Source organism: Callorhinchus milii, unplaced genomic scaffold (genome assembly GCF_018977255.1).
Source record: "Callorhinchus milii isolate IMCB2004 unplaced genomic scaffold, IMCB_Cmil_1.0 Scaffold1, whole genome shotgun sequence".
Taxonomy (NCBI): domain Eukaryota; kingdom Metazoa; phylum Chordata; class Chondrichthyes; order Chimaeriformes; family Callorhinchidae; genus Callorhinchus; species Callorhinchus milii.
The window spans coordinates 62,155,754-62,167,265 of NW_024704742.1; positions in this window are offsets into that span (position 1 = coordinate 62,155,754).

Consider the following 11,512-nt stretch of genomic DNA (forward strand, 5'->3'; position numbering starts at 1 on the left):
AAAGAATGTGTGTGGTTTGTGTTGCGTTTTTGCAAAAGTGGGAAACGTTTACTTCACATAGACAAACACGCCTGACTCTGCAGAGTCATTTGCTTAAGTAACATTTTAGAAAAGTATTCTCTATGATATGTGAGGAAAACTGGCTCAAATTCAGGCTATTTGTTATGCTATTAATAAAAGCCGCGATAGTGAGTCAGTGGGACCTCATACTGTCGGTGCCTCCAGTCCGTATGCAGTGCCCCATGTAAAATAAATTCCTCCAATCCCGTTCATATGATTTTATTGTTGATAGGATTTACCAGATTTGAAATGCGTGTGCATATAAATGCCGGGATGCAATAGCTTTAGACATAAAATGTTACTGTGAGCAAAAGTGAGAAAGTATCAAATGCTGCAGTATTGCCGGCGTTAAAAAGAGTAGCCATATTCAGCAGCGAAATAAATGGTGACTTTTACTGAATACCTTTTACAATCAATGAATAATCTGGCATAGATTGAAACGCATCTCGGGGGAGGGAGGGGTGGGGTGGGGGGGAGTTTTGATTTTACAACTGTGCAACATATTCGGTTCAATGAAGCAAGTCGTAACAGCTCACCGAATAAGATGTAGCAATGCCTATTTGAAGGTTCATGTCTTGGGGTACCCAAGTTTCTTGTTTGGCTCTTAAGACTGATGGCCTCTTAGCCTCCTTCCATTTTGAACAGCATCCTCAAACGATGAGCTTCTGGGATTGGCTAATTGTGACAAATGAGCAACTTTCCTTAAAATAGATTTGGAAACCCGAAGCAATTTGCATTCTAATTATAAAGCGATGGTCTCGGGGTTTTGTAATAAATATACACGATTGAATTTCTCTGGGTAATAGATGGAGTCTTCCTCTTGTAATATATCATTTTGCAGCTGAAATTGCACGTTTTGGAAAATCAATGACTTTAGCAGCCACGAAATTCCTTTCTGAACTAATTTCGTTAGATCGTTAAGGGCACTCTATTAGAAAATAAAAGCTTTTGCATAGATGTAGATTAATTTCCTTAAAAGCGAAACCTGTTTCGTTTTACTAACAGCAAGACGTTGCTTAAAAGAACGAGGATCGTTTTCGGAAACTGTATTGGGAAGTATTAATCATAGATATTATTGGCGGATAAATGAATAGCATTAGCACTGCTCATTTAGAAGTAATCCCAATGTTGATTATTCCACATGACTCATTTAAGTAGGTTCAGCTTTAATTATAAATGCTGGAAAAACAAAAGGCCATCCTAAAATATCGTCGATAGGTATTTTGGAAGCCCCCAAATATCTATATTTCATGCAATGTAATCTTTTTGTGTTCAATAGATCGAGACTGACTGAACAATTGCTGGTAACCAAACGAGATTATAAGCAAGATCGACTCTACTAGTAATAATTATGTGACAAACAGATCTGGGATCATTTAACTATTTCCATATTTCCAGTAAGACCGTAAACGTATATGATATGAATTGAATGCTTTCTGGTCACATTGTCAGACAGAATCTGCCCTGATAGCTGGATTATTCACTTGTCTGGATGGCTCATCTGTTTTTACTGGCGCCTCGGATATATACATATACACTACAGTATCTACTATGTGCAATGCTAATGGAGAGCCTGAAAACATTCACTCCCTTTAGCCATTTCACTATTCGTGTAAACATTGTCCGCCATCTTTACTGGTGCCTGTAACGATTGCAATGCACATGTAAACCTGTTTTTTTGTTATTTCAAATCCAGATAAAGTCTGCATTTGTTTTGCAAAAGCGGAGAGGTTTGGGTAGAATCGATTTTAAACAACGAAATTCTCGATCTCTGACAGATTGAGGGGAAAATGTGTACTCCCGAGGGTCGCAATGGGAATAGGTAGAGGGTGCCCTGACATAGCTTTTGATGACACTGTAGATAGGCAGCGATAGAGTGGCATTGGGAGCTGTGCGATAGTGGCTCGTGTGATTTTCTGGAGATGCTGTGTAGTGTTTTGGAGACTCTGTCTCTGACCTGTGGTGCTGTCAGTGTGACAGATCCCAGATGGAGCTCAGGCCGAGCCGCTACTGTATGTGAGATTGGGTTTCGACACTGTCCTGAATGCCTCCAAAGCCCTTCTCCTGTACTCCACAGTCCATCGCCTCGTCTGAAATCATCACCAGTTGGAACTTTATACCTAAACAACCTTTTCCTTCTTTCACCTCTCCATTTGCCCCCGCTGAGCTCTTAAGCTTATTCCAGTTGCCGGTTCAGCGTCCTGCCGTTCACTGCAGCCCTGTTCCCACCCAGTTAGCTGCTCTCAAACGCAATCAGCCAAACTATTGCAATGGGACTTCTCTAAAAAGGGGGTCTAAATATTACCTTAACATATTTTATTGAGGTAAGTGGCACACGAACGATTGTCAGTAAAACCTGTAAAGTAGATCTACTGTATTGTGAACACTGTTAGCCGGGGTAAGCAATCGCGTTATTATTATGATTCAATCGCTGAGTTGGTATTTACAACATAAATTACTTAAGTCATTACTAAGGGTCGGAGAGAAGCGATTTGAAACCGACTCCACTTCGCGAGGTGCATGTTTCGATATGGACAAATAACCGCGATACTCAATAAGCTCGATAAAATAACAGTCTTCGCGAGGGTCTAACTTTTTTATTGGTTTACGTGAGGAAGCAACTTGCCAGGAAATGTGGGTCGAATCGCCACACAGCAATCTTTTCTTGCATCGCTGGTTCCAATATTGCAGAAACAAAAAGAACGAGGGAATCGTTCAGGAAGGAACTTTACCAGCTCTATTGAATTATCTGTGGGAATTTCGTTTTTGAGAAATACGGGAAAAGTTGATCTGTAGCTGCAAAACACGGATTATCTGCAAATCTTTGATCTAAAAAAAAGAGAGGTCGAGAAAGCACATTCTGTTCAGTTGCTTTTCAGCAAAATTCTGCAAAATACACAGTGTACGTCAGCCACCAATTCATGACAATTTTAAACTTAACCCTTAAGCAAAAAAATACGAAAAAATACAGGAACGTATTCCGCGACAACTGATCCACGTAATGAATCCCAGAAGTTTTTTGGGGGAGAGATTTTAAAAGCTTTGCCAATAGTACTTGGGTCCCAAGATTCGCCAGAAATTCTTGATATCGATTGCAAGTGTATCTTGAGAGCAATAGAGGGGAAGGGGGTGGGGGGAGAGAGATTACAATTCACTGCATAAACAAAACTTATTTTTGCTTTGTTTTCGCTTCATCAGTTATGTAATGTCTATGCTTTAAGGCGGTAAAAGACGGCAAACTCACTTCACTAAAATGGGAATAGCCATAGCGAGAGGTTTGCACCTATTACAATTGCAGCAAGATAAAACATTATAGTGTTTGCTGCCCAGTGATGTAATCCGAAATGCAGACTGGTCAAATGGGGGATCAGTAATTCGCTAATAATTTAAAACCCACCACATTTGTTTTGTTTTCACTTGCCAGTTTTTACAAATGACAGTATTTGGGGGTCCATTTAAACAGTAGAAATCAAAACAGATGCAAATCGCTTTAAGTTTACAGATGAAGCCAAACCCTTTTTTTGGAAAAAAATGTTGTTGCGTTTTCCCCCCTTTCGCCTTAAACTGGACGAATGAGTGACCCGATAAGGCATCAGCAGACTTGATATATATTAAAAAAACCTTTCAGTGTTTTTAGTATGCTGCAGACCTCCCAAGTGGTGGAGGGCTGGGTGTCATTGCCAGTGATTCTGCAGTGTGTCTGTTTTCTGCCTGTGGAGCCAGACTCTGTGTTTGTCAATGGCTTTTTTTTTGGCAATAACTAAACAGTAAACATTTAGACAAGAAAAGTGGAACAGCGCATCGAACACCACTTGAAACCCCTTGAAAAGAAGGAAACATAGAAGTATATTTCATTACGGGGAAATATATCGTTTTTTTTAACTGCGAATGTTTTCAGCTCATGGGAAGAGTTCATTAATTGAGGGTTTTGATATCAATCGTAGTTTTGGAGCACTCAAAATAAAGCCAAAGGTTTGCTGCAAGCCAGACAGAATTCCCTTCTTTCTTGTAAAGGCTGCTGATTAAGGTTGAATGGTACTCTTCCACAGTGCTTTTATCATTTGTTTCTGGGTTAAAATAAGTCAGGTTAATACTCCATGGGATGTTGTAAAACTTTGAGGGCTGACGTTACAGTTTACATTTTCTTTGTAGTTCGGGATGTGTTTCAATCACTTCGATGCACGAAAGAGTAGTTGTACCCGACGGATGTAAAAACGCATTGAATAAACCCATTTGGACTTTGTGGTTCAGCGCTTTTAATGCTGATTGAGTATAATGTTCCATGTTGTTGGATTTATGGTCCCATCCCATAGGCTTAATGCTGCAAAATACATAGTAGCTTAGAGAGGACAGTGGCACACATTCACACCGCTTTGGAGTACATCCATTCGCTTTCATTTACAATATACTTTTACTTGAGTGACATTCTCACCTGGACTCCAGCACAAGTGTCTAAGACGTTTTTATTTCAAGCAATATCAACTGAATTGCATAGGAAATGGAAATATTCGCATACTGTACTTTGAAGTGGCGCAAAATAATATATATTCTGGGGGAGAAGGACATTTGCCGAATTGCAGTAGTTCACTGATGATGCGTTTTTTTAGTGAGTCTTTTTTTGTAATGGTGTGCGCGCGAGTTGTTTCTGGTGTTTCATGGCTTCTGTTCGTGTGAGTTTTAGATAGTAATAATAATCTAATTAGTATTATTATTATTATTAATCCTTGCATTTGATATAGCGACTTACCACGCCGTCTCAAAGCACTTCACAGAATATACTCTAAAGTGAATTGATTGTATATTTTGTGGGCGAATAGCGACGTCTTGGCATTCTGCAGGTTGTAGAAATATGAATTATTCAGGAATTTGGGAGAACTGGAAACCCAGTGAGTGGCATGTCTGACCAGGCACCAGCAGACCGCACCCTCTGGTGACCAGTGATGTGTTGGCACTGAGCTGCGACCTCTTCAAGTACAGAATCAGAGCCTTTTGTGTGTGGCAATTATTCCAAAAAAATGCCTCCTAATTTTTCCTTGCATTGTAAAAGGTTAATATTTAAGCCTAATTTCGTGGACGCGATGGCCACTTCTATTAGCTTTAATAGTTGTGTTATTTTTACTAAACGTTCAGGATTGACACCCAATGACCCCTTGGTCATTTATGTCCATTTTCTATCATTCCGTTCGGAAAAACGCTATAGACACCAATAATTGTTAGCATGCCTAATGATATATTGAATACTTTATCTTTATTTGGTCGACATCGAGATGGGAGATCACCATGGTTTTCAAATAAATACACAGTATCATTACAAAACGTCAGACACGGTAGCAGGGCAGATGGTGAAATAAATCAGACTTAAAACCCGGGGTATTTATACTTTATTTTATTGTGTCAGTTACGTCGTTCGCTACAAAACTACCAGAAAAATAACTTGGCGTCGCGAATACTTTCCAAAGAAAGTGCTTGGGCTTATTCCAAACAAAAGTTCGATTTAAAATCTCCCTCTCAAGAGATTAATGTTGGTCCAAATCCTTTCTTCGTTTCCCTTTGGTTCTTACATTCAATCAAAGAAAACAAACACGTTTGCAGTAACAGAGATACATCGCGTGTGCATAGGAATGAGTGGATGCAGAATAAAAGCAACAGAAAAGGTTGGAGTCCTGAATCAGTCCACGTAGAGAAATTAAAAGGTTTGTTGCTTAAGAATCTGGAAACTCGTGCACAGACCCGATCTTGTTTGCTGACACATATCCGAGCAGTTACAATACATTAAATACGGTTTACGATCAATGAACAGAGAGCGTTGACAAACATTTTCATTTGAAATTCAGTGCTGCTCTTCCCACCCTATTAATGCCCATTGACTCAAGCTGGTATTTAAAGATGGGGATCCAGTCGTTGCTTCTTGTGAATATTGGATGTAAAAGGTCTGATTGTAATCACAAATAAAGCTTCGTTTTAGGTAACCAGATCTCTTTGAGAGATTCTCTTTCAAAACACTGTACTGTTTGCTAATTACAACGTGAACATCTAATGGTGGAAGGCAGATTCTGAATTATAGTCCTTTCCCCCCTTGACTTTCACTGTGTGAACATAGCGAAAAAGATGACTATAACAAGTCCCACTTGGAAGCCCAATTTGCTGTGACATTAATAACCATCAGCTCCTGAATATACCGTTTTCTTATCTTGTTCTAAAGCGAATGTAAGTAACTTTGACCAACATTTACCATATAAGCAGTAACTCATACTAACAATGAGAGATACTTTAGCAGAGAGGAAGTCGATTTGACCCATCATGTGTGTGCCTCTCTGGCTCATCCACGGGAACTGAATGTTTATCATGTTCCCAAGCAACCCTTCTGCTCCGTCGACATTTCCCAGTGAACTCTGAGACTTTTGCGCTTTCTTACTCAAATTAACGCAGCGGCTGATCACAACGATAATATATGTGCCAGTGTTCTGCAAATGAAGTGGTTATTTATCAGATTAACGAAAATTATGATCACACATGCCTTATTCGACCAATGTAAATTAATATTATCACCTCATGTATTGTATTTCAAAGAATCCGTATCGCTATTGTACTGTATTGTACTATTGACTTTGAACATACGTTAAACAGAGCTGATCCTTCCCTTTGAATATACATAGGTGCAGACATAACTGTACACATACATGAATTATTGTACTCAGACAGACACCGACATATTCCATATAGAGACAAGAGAATTAGAATAAAAGATGTGCAGGAAAAGTAGAAATTAAATTAAAAACCTTAAAAAAACTGTTTATGTATTTCACATAAACGTAGATCCGAAACCTGTATTGTAAAGTCTGATGGTATATGTGGTTGTCTCTGATGCAGCGTAAGTTTAGAGGTACTTTAGGTTAGTGGCGTTGATGTTGCAGACCGTGTGAGGATTAAGTCTTGGTGTAAAATTCGAACATATATTGGGGTTAAGAAGGTTAAGACGTGAAAAGATTTACTAAGAAACAACTAAGATAACTTAATACCAGTCAATGCTTCCCGGTTTATATAGGTTGGACCAGCTTCTGCATTTACCATCCAAGATATGAACGTGTGCATTTCTTCAACTTCTTCACCCAAAACATTTTTTTTAAAAATTCAAGTTTCATACGCGATGGCAAACGGTGAATTCATAAATCAATTTTACTTTACAGAATTTTCAAGCGTTCAAGTTGTATTGCATTTATGGCAATTCAATGTTAACTATTCTTTTCTCAAATATAAGTGCGGTATTGTACTGTCTGGGTAAATTGTTTACTCTGAGAATAATGTAAAAAAAATCCACAAAATTGATTCTGCAGTAAGAATGTAATCGTTTGCAATTTCTCGGGATTAAAATCACAATGTAATATGTACTTAATATAATATAAACATATTTGTTTAATTATATAGACCCCCAAAATCTAAAAACAGATATAGCATATACGGAAAATATATACTGTAAGCAGAACATGTTATGTTTTGATTAGGATTACCGTTTGATTAAGATTTCTATAAATTGTAGATGAATATCTACTTCAACGCTTTGCTGGAAAGAACATTGTGCTTCAGCAATCCAATGCAAACGGGAAAAAAAACTGAACACAAAATGCTCAAACAAATAAGAAATAAAAGATGTATTATGTGAAAGATAGTGACTCTTCGGAAATGCTTTCTGTAGCTCAGCGAAATAGAAACTATTTCTCCCACAAAATATGGAGTCAATTCACTTTAAACTGTCTTCTGTGAAGCGCTTTGATACGTCTCCAATACGTGATAAGGCGTTATAACAAATATAAGGATTGTTCCTCTCATAGAAAAGACGGGAGTCTTTGGTGATCGGTCACCAAGAGGGATGTCTGGGGACGTTTAATCGAGGACCAAAGAGACAGTGCTGTGAATTCTATTAAAGGAAAATAACTGGAAAGTGACAGCACATTGGAACCGGACACTTTGATGTGAAGCGCTCCCAGACGCTACCGCACGTATAGGGCGCTGTACGTGCATGTTGTCGGTGGTCTAATCATGACCGAGTTGCTGGCATGGGCAGGTTGAACTGCAGTGTGCACAGAAAAGGGGAAGTGCTGTACTGATCGCCCTGTGCTGGGCAGAAATTTAAGTATAACCAACTTCCACCAAACGACTAAATGTGAGCACGTTATTAACTTCAGTGTCACCTTTTGCTCATTACAATGTGTGGCTGTTGGAACAAGAGCAAACGACCTCAATTGCCTTCGTGCCCGGATCCTCCAGGAGAGATCCCCGCAATGCCTAATTATTCTAATTATATAATGGATTTCTTTTCCACAATTTCAAGTGATGTAGGAGATTACGTGCTCGTTGCAATTCTCCAGAACTACAACCGCGGCTTATTACTCTGGGACACCGCCACTGCATCTCCTGTAAAAACTGGGGTTTCTACAAACCATAGAAATTCATAAAATTATAAATATTAACGACAACTTGTGTTTATACAGCGCCCGTCACGCAGGGGAGAGTCTGGGAATGCTTGACATCAATATATGTCAATGTGGACTGGATGATGAAAAAAACTCATTTGTATACATACGATGGGCAGTACATTTACTCGGTTTGATAAACAATATTTGGTTTAAAGTGCGGTTGTCACAGTCATAGATAAATGTGACTCCACAACACGTGGAAAACCTAACATGATTTTTGTTATGATATCACTTCAAGTACAGAACAGGACAATAATTCTTGAACCAATCCATCCACAGTCCCTTCCTCACAATCTGATTGAACCGATCTAATGGTTAAATTCATAAACTGGGAAAATACATTTACAAACGCCAGACTCCCAACAGCGAGGCTGTTCATATTAAAGGGGGTTGCATTTAAGGATCCTTAATTAAAATTTAACTCAATGATAAAATAATTTGTCCCCCCCCCCTCCTCCCCACATATTAGGTTGACCCGAGTCAGGAAGAAACGAATAAGTAGAACCTAAAGAGAAGTTTTAGTGAACTCTGTTTTGCATGGAATCAATATTCATATCGTTTTCAGTTTTATTTCTTGCAAAACTTCCCGTCATTGTTCAAAATAATTCACTTGGCGCACTTCCTCTATTTTGATTCAAATGCTGATTTCACCAAAAATCAATGCTATTTTATTTCCAATTCCAATTACTTGCGCCTGTGCCGTACTTTAATGAATCGTTCATCTCCGGTGTGCAAAGAGTTAAATGGTTCGGTAGTCAGGCAACTAACTCCCCAAAGGCAATCTTATTCAGGGGGCAAAATGCTATTATTTGGTTAGTTCCACCCAAAATGTATAAGAGCAAAAGTTACGCGTCAGAGAATGAGTAAGTTACATGCATGTCATGTGAAAACATGATGCGGATCGCCCACAGTGGAGTCTCAAAATGAATAAGTTATCAAACACGTTTCTCCTTCTATTAAGATAAGTTAAATTGCGTTGAATGTTGAAAGTCTCACAGTCGGACATTTCCATCTGGATTGTTTTCCTTGGGTTGGTTAGTGGTGTAGTAATCCTGACCAGCAAAATGGTTGGAAGAGCAACTTCAACCTCCCCCCCCCCCCCCGCCCACACACACCCAAGAAAATGAAAAGGGGGGAATCACAGATATGCAAACTGATCTGTGGAGGAATCTGGAGGATTCAAACAACGAGTCTCACTTTCTTCTACAGAGGCATATTAGAGAATACACCTTCTGAGGCGACGAAAGACTTAAAGTGCACATAGCTTATTGTTGGTGTATATAATGAACCCGGGTCCTTAAAACTGTCAGTATGCTGTGTTTAATAAATAGGAAAACAACAGGCATGTTAATACCCACACAGGTGTGTGCTATGTATAACCGAGTTCATGTCTATGTATTTCAGCGCGTCAACACACTTGTACGTAAAATATATTAAATACATTAAAAATCATAATATTGTTTAACAATACGCCTGTAGATTCAAGAAAATTGTATAATATCTATCTTTTTGTGCAAAGAATAAAATAAGGAAATTGCATGATGTCTATAATATGCACAAAGAATAAAATAACCTGACCTCCATCCCAAAGCTATTAACCAGTTGGTTGTGATACCGTGATATTGTAAATTGTAAGGTGTTTAAGCGAGCGTTTTGTGTGGAAGCTGTTTTCTGTTTCAGAATAATGCGAAGGAATTCAAAGTTTCTTGTGGAGTTTGTTTCTTTTTGGCCTGGTCTATTTGAAGGTAAGAGGCAGCATTTAGGGGAAAAGCTTGTTGTTGTCTGGAATGCCAGGCGTTAATTAGTGGGGAACGGCGCCTCCACTGTCTCAGCTCAGCTCAACTCACATAGCCGTGGGATCTCTGTAAAATTAAACAGCTCCACGCAGGCTATTTTGTACATTAAAATCTGCTGCTTTTAATCACACTGTCCAGTGGCGAGAAGCAGCCATTGAAAAAGAAAATAGTGTTGTTTAGCTCACTGCCAACCAAGAAGGGGAAACTTTCCCAGGATGTCGATGATAGCTGCCTGTGTGTATTTGTAAAGGTGTTTTTCTTTTGTATTATGCCTTAACATTGTACATTTCACTTAATATAAATTTGGGTATTTGGGTTTATCCTTTCTGTCGAACGTGTGTGTGTGTGTGGGGAGGGGGGATCAAACATCAACATGTTAACCTAGCTTCACTCTTTGCAGAAGCTGGATCTTTGGATCTGCTGTGTATTTGCAGCCTGTACTGATTTTATTTACAATTTGATGGTGTTTATTTCCCCCAGCAGAAGAGATCAGTTGTTGTTTAAATGCAAAGCTGTTGTTTAATCGTGACTACCTCCAAAAGATTATGGTGTGCCACCTACTCAGATTTTAGTGAAGACAACTAATTTTATGATGTCTTATTGAAGTGCCTGCCCCAGCCCGAGGGGTTCACATAATCTCTATATGAATATAGTAGTTATTTTTTATTGTTGTTCATCAAGAGTTATTTTTTTAATTTCAGTCGACCAAACATAATCAGTATCAGATCCAAGAAAAGCCAATGGATACGAAATGAGGGGAGAGAAACTCGTGTGATGTTCTTGTGTTTGCAAAGAAATGTCTCCTTTGTTGAATGAACTGCCAGATGTGAAGAAATATTGGTTTCGAGATAAAAGAGTAAAACGACATAAGCGTAAAAAGAACACGAGCAGCAAGTATTGCAACACCACGAAAATACAATAAATATATCATGTTTAGAGAAAACGTGTTCATTTTAAGATTGGGACAATGTAATAATAATAATAATAATAAAAGGTGTTTATTGCATGGAAATGCAACGAAAGGGAAAGAATAACCAGAGCAACCAAATTAATGTGACTGAGAATCAGGAAGGGACGCAATCTAAAGTCCATGAATTGATGGAAGAAGCATTGAATCTGAGACAAAAATAAGTTGAGGAGGAAAGGGAGAAGCGACTGTGGCTGCAATTACAGCGCCACCTA